This window comes from Thamnophis sirtalis, unplaced genomic scaffold, assembly GCF_051295495.1.
Source record: "Thamnophis sirtalis isolate CommonGarterSnake01/CBP01778 unplaced genomic scaffold, rThaSir2_p1.2 scaffold_2, whole genome shotgun sequence".
In the NCBI taxonomy this organism is placed as follows: Eukaryota; Metazoa; Chordata; class Lepidosauria; order Squamata; family Natricidae; genus Thamnophis; species Thamnophis sirtalis.
In genome coordinates, this window is record NW_028261382.1 from 141,075,034 (window position 1) to 141,081,581 (window position 6,548).

Sequence of the window (6,548 nt, forward strand, 5' to 3'; positions counted from 1 at the left end):
GTACACTGGTAGCTTCCTCTCAGTTAATCCATCTATCACTTCCAAGCTTTCAGGCTAACTGGGAGAGTTGGGTTTTATTGCCTTTCTGGTGTCCAGGAGTGGGGACCAGACCTCACCAAAGCAAGAAACAATGAAATGCAAAACAAGAAATTGTCCTTCTGGAAAGAAAACTAGCAGATTCAACAGTCATCCTGGGAACAAAGCCAGGTTTGTGAAATCTTGTGGAATATCTGCAGGTTGGGACTATACTATGTAGTGGGAACTCCTCCCACCCTTTCCCAATAAATACAATGGGAAGTGCATCCCTTCCCTCCCCCACCTTTTGGAAATGATTGAGATTAAATTCAGTTATTTTCTTTGCCTAATCCCATGGACTCAAATTGACCCTTCCTGTCCCAAATAAAGCCCCACATTGCAATTCCATCTAGACCAAAGAAGAACGGCTCACAACACACTCCAATGAAAACCCTTACAAGGAAATTGCAACCTAGAGAAACCCTAACTTTCCATCTTATTATCATTTGATGGGCTCAATATTCCCCTCTTTAACAATGAATCTCTCCAGTTCTGCTGCCTTCCTGACAGGCCTGTTTTGCCTAACAACAGACCATGCTCTGACACTCATCCAGCTTCCCCTGGGATTTTCCATCTTATATCTCTTAATTTCCATAAATAGAATAGAATTCTTTATTGACCAAGTGTGGTTGGACAAACAAGGAATTTGTCTTTGGTGTATATGTAAGGTGACCAAATTTCAGATTGGTAAAGAGGGACACCTAATCTTTTTTTAAATAGTCTAAGACAATTTAAAAAAAGATTCTATCCAAAATACAAAATACCAGCTGCAGTTATTCACTTAAGAACTGTGGCAAGAAAGGTGGTATAATGGGCTTAGTGACCAAAGTTACAATGGCATTGAAAAAAGTGACTGATGACCATTTTTCACACTTAGCGACCATTTTCACACTTAGCGACCGTTGCAGCATCCTCATGGTCACACAATCAAAATTTTGATGTTTGGCAACAGATTTGCATTTATGATGTTTTCAGTGTCCTGGGGTCATATAATCACCTTTTGACAAAGTCAAATGGGGAAACCAGATTCACTTATGTTACTAACTTATCAGCTGCAGTTATTCACTTAAACACTGTGGCAAGAAAGATGGTATAATGGGCTTAGTGACCAAAGTTACAATGGCATTGAAAAAAGTGACTGATGACCATTTTTCACACTTAGCGACCATTTTCACACTTAGCGACCGTTGCAGCATCCTCATGGTTACACGATCAAAATTTTGATGTTTGGCAACAGTTACAATTTATATTTGTAAATTGTAGTTATGTTGAAATAAAAAAAAAATTACAATACTATTTTTGCGTTGTATGAAAATTTTTGTTGCTCCGTATAAAATTTTTAATCAAGCCCCCACCCCCAGTCAAAGGTGTCCCTCTTTACTGAAAATCTGGTCACCTTGCTTTTTAGGATGCTGTCTAGATTTGCCATAGCTTTCCTCCCCAGGAGCAAGCGTCTTTTAATTCCTTGGAATTGGGTATGTCTAGTTTAATAGCAATAGCAATAGCAGTAGACTTATATACCGCTTCATAGGCCTTTCAGGCCTCTCTAAGCGGTTTACAGAGAGTCAGCCCCCAACAATCTGGGTCCTCATTTTACCCACCTCGAAAGGATGGAAGGCTGAGTCAACCCTGAGCCGGTGAGATTTGAACCGCTGACCTGCTGATCTAGCAGTAGCCTGCAGTGCTGCATTTAACCACTGCGCCACCTTGGCTCTAATAAAAAGAAGGACCGAGGTATTGTATTGTGGTTGCTGCAATGAATACTTAATAACTCCATTTTTATTCTTTATTTTTTAATAATAATTTTCATAACAGTTGCCCCTGTTTTTGTAATTACTGTTTAATATTATTATTTTAGTGGATTGTTGTCACCCCTGAGAGTCATTTCTATTGAGATGTACACATTTGAACAATAAATGTATTTATTTTCATATTTAAGGAAAGGCATCATCTATAAACTAAGCAAAGGTGTAGCTTCCAAGATGTGCCCTTGGGATCTTGAAGTTGGTGGGAATCTACTCAGAGATTAATTGAGGAAAGCTTAATAACAGGGAGTTCTTAACTTAAATCCACACAGAATAAAACTATTTTAATAAATCCTATGCACAATAAATAAAATATTATTTTAAAATAAAAGAAAAAAACCCACTTACCAGCAGGCTTGCACTCCAAGTAAACCCAGAATGATGTAGATGTTAATACAAAGAACTGAGCAAATTGAAATGGTGAAATTAGTCAGGGAAAAATGCCACCATATTTCGGAGCAGTCCTCCAACCTCTGTGCCCCTCCCCTCCGGAAAATCCAGGAAGTAACCTCTCTAGCCATTTCCTGCAGCTCTATGGTACTAGATCATTTTTTTTTCTTATAAAAGTGAGTAAAAACGGTGCGGGGGGGGGGAGGTCCGTTTTGTTGCTTTAACGTTTTAATATCTGCAATGAAAGTACTGAGACAGAGAGAGAGAGGTTAGACAGGGTGTCTTTTGTCTTGCCCCGGTTAGGATTTCTTAAGCAAATCCACTGGGCTTTCAACATGAAGCCAGAAAATCGGGACTTTTTTAAAAGGCGGAGGGACGCGGGAAAAATTGTTATAAAGCGTGCTTATCACGCTGAAATTGGTATGTCTGGTCACCCTATGTATATGCTCTCAGTGTACATAAAAAGACAGGATACATTCATCAAGAATCATAAGGTGCAACACTTAATGATAATCATAGGGTACAAATAAGTAATCAGGAAACAATTAGTATCAATATAAATCGTAAGGATACAAGCAACAAAGTTACAGTCCTGTAGTCATAAGTGAGAGGAGATGGGTGATAGGAATGATGAGGATACTCATAGTACTAGTAATACAGCCTTAGTGAATAGTTTGACAGTGTTGAGGGAATTATTTGTTTAGCAGAGTGATGGTGTTTGGGGAAAAAACTTTTCTTGTGTCTAGTTGTTCCGGTGTGCAGCGCTCTGTAGCATCGTTTTGAGGGTAGTAGTTGAAACAATTTATGTCCTGGATGCGAGGGGTCTATAAACATTTCATGTCCCTCTTTTTGAGGGTCCTTAATGGAAGGCAGGTTGGTAGCAATTGTTTTTTTCTGCAGTTCTAATTATCCTCCAAAGTCTGTGACTGTCTTTTTTTGGGTTGTAGAACCAAACTAGACAGTTATAAGAGGTGCAGATGACAGACTCAATAATTCCTCTGTAGAACTGTATCAGCAGCTCCTTGGGAGAAATTGTTTTCTTTCCCATTGTTCAGGGTCCCTCTTGCTTGTGAAGCAGGTACCTAATGATGATTGCAATAAACATGGTTTTTTTCCTCGGTGTTGTGCTCTTTACTTTGGCAAACTTCCACGACAACAGATCTTCAGAAAGATGCTGTTTTACTAGACAAGAACCACAAAAGAGAAAGTAGGCGAAGATCCAATAGGGGACTTTAATTGTTTAATTGAAAGGAACTGCAGCATGTCACATATAATATGTTCAGGAACATATTCTGTGACACTCTATGGTCACAATATGTACAAGGCCATAAAGTACAGAGTATAATTAATCTCATCTGGGGGCAATAAGACATTATTCACAAACAGATCTCTATTGTTAATTACTATGGAAGCATTTACTTCTAAATTTCTTATTTTGAAGGATACTGGTAGCATTTGACTTATGACCACAGCTGGGACCAAATCTCAGTCATTGAGCAATGCAGTCTTTAAGCGAGTTACCCAAATAACTGTTTTGCTCAATGATTGCAATCCTGGAACTCATTAAGCAATTTCGTGAGTCATTAAGCAAAGATCTTCCTGTCAGGGTCATATCCCCTCTGTGTGCAAAGGGAGCTGCTCTGATGGGCTGCTCTTTCCTGCAGCCTGCCAGAGCAATTCTCTTCCTTACATGGAGGGGAGACAAACTCCTCCAGCAGAGTGGAAAAATCCCAGTTCAGATCCCAGTTCTGTTCTGCACTCTATCACAAGAGTTCATCTCTTCTCTATGTGCAAAAGAGAACGCTTTCAAAGGTCTGCAGAAATGGAGTTCGAATCTTAGGACATGACTTCTATTTCTGCAGCTCTTTGGAGAAGTTGACCTCACTCCTGTGTATGGAGAACTCCTTCAATCTGACCTTTAATTCTGCAGCCTGCTAGATAAATTTCACTTCTAGCAGGCAGTTTCAAAGAACTGTTTGACGGAGGGAATCTCAGCATTGTGGCAAGCAGTAACAACTTGCAATCTTCCCTGCTAGCCGAGAAGACTGCAAATGGCAATTGCTGGGTACTTGCCAACCTGTCATAAACACGAACAGGTTGTAAGCACCCAAATTGTCATTGTGTGACTGTAGAGAGGGGTGCAACATTTTGCAATGGTCATAAGTGTTTTATAGGCTGTAAAACACCTTTTCAAGGGCTGTTGTAACTTCAAACAATCATAAATGACCAGTCAAGGACTATCTGTATGCAGTATTATTTATTATTGGATAAATCTTCTTGGTGTAATGTTGTTTCAGTTTGCAAAGTTCAATTATTTATTTAATATTCTTCTGTACTAATTCTCATAAAAACAATTTCAAAAAAACTTACAATAACACTTAAATGAAGAATGCTTACAACAACACCAAAAATGAATGAAGAAGCTTACTGTGATTGTGTATATTACTAAATAACATAAAGCACATTATGTTATTTAACAACCAGGTTAAAAATCAAACAAAACCACTAGATTAAAAAGGAAACAAAACAAGACCATGAATTCAACATTCATACAGTTTGTATGATAGCGTAAGTCTTCACATGGCATGTAAAAGTTGTAATAGTTGGAGATGTGGGAAAAGTATTTCAAAATCAGCACCACCAATAAAATCACTAAGAAATCTCTCCAAAATGGAAGTCTTGTTATAGATTGTCTATAGATGTCTCTTTACCTTTTTCAACTCCCTCAACTTCCTCTAAACAAGGCACAAAGAGATGAGAGATTGCACAACCATGATTCTGTCCAAGGCCTGCACTGCCTTCTTATTCCAGGTAGTAGCCAAGTCTTTGCAGAACCATAAAGCAGAACCTCAGGACTTACTCCCAGCTGCCTTAGAACCCCACTGGGTCCATCAAGTGCCAGGGGTGGAACAATTGAATAGGTCCTGCCTCCTTGCATAAGGTGATAAGAAAGGTAAATCTTAATATTACCTGGACATGATCTGACCATGACAAAGGAGACAGGGAAAGTTCCCCCCTCAGATCACATTGCCACAGCTTGACAAAAAAACAACACCCACGTACAGTGTGTGACCACTGTTCTAGTTGAGCCCTAAATAAACTGGGGTAAGCCTGAGTTACTTCTGAGGTAAGTCCCAGTGAAAGGAAATTAAAGTTCCCCATGATTATAAGCCTAGGAAAATGCACAGTCAATCATGAGGCAGCCTCAGGGAGCAGGGAGGCTGTTACATTGGTACAGTAGAAAAGTCTCAATTGATTACGTGACCTTATCTTTAGAAATCGGGTGTCATAACAGAAACTTGTAGAGCAGTGCTCCTGAAGGCCAAAAGACACCCTCGAAGGCTGAAAGAGACTCCTGAATGACAACTGCTAATGGCACACCTAAACTCCCTGAAGGCACATTTCAGAAAGGGAACCAGGGTGGGCTGCTGTGGGTTCATACGGGTTTGGGTGATTCTCTAGTTAGGATTCCACCCAGTTCAGTGAACCCCCAAATGCCACTGCTGGCTGGCCACAGCCACCATGCCCATCCCCTCCTACCCTTCTCCTCCCAGGACTCCACGTTCATCATTCATCATGCTAGGTAAGTGCAGGGTCCATGCAGAGGCTCAAGGAGGGGGGAAATGGGCCTACCAGAGGTTCATGGGTGGGTGCTAATCCAGTTCCAACTGGTTTGGTTGGAATGGGGCCGGTGGTGTCCTCGTGCTCGCGCGCAGTTCACGCATGCGTCTTAGCGCCTGCGCAATGCTCCAGCTGCTCGCGGAGACTCACGCAGGTGCTGTATGTGCCATCCAGCTGTTCGCGGAGAATCGCGCAGGCGCTGTATGTGTCATGCACCTGCGTGGAAGCACAGAAGCTTTCAAAGACCGGTAAGGAGCGCGGGCGGGCGGGTGGGCCCTTCGCCGTTCCCGGAAGTTACTTACTTCTGGGTTTGCCGACCAACCGGTTCGCAGGGACCACCGCGAACCGGTTGAAACCCACCCCTGCAGAGGTTCCAGAAGTCTGGAAATAGGCCCGTTTCCAGCCTCCAGAGGACTTTCGGAGACCCGGAAAGGCAGTTTCCACCTTCCTAGAGGCTCAAGGAAAACTTCTGGAGCCTGAGGAGTGTGAAAAGGAGGCCTACCAGAAGTTCTGGAAATCTGAAAATGGGCCTGCTTCCAACCTCAGGAGGCCTCCAGAGCCTGGGGGAAGCAGTTTTCACCCTCCCAGGAGGCTGACTAGGCCACGCCTCCCATGGCCACATCCATCAAGCAACAGGGCAGCGAATCCATTGCTACA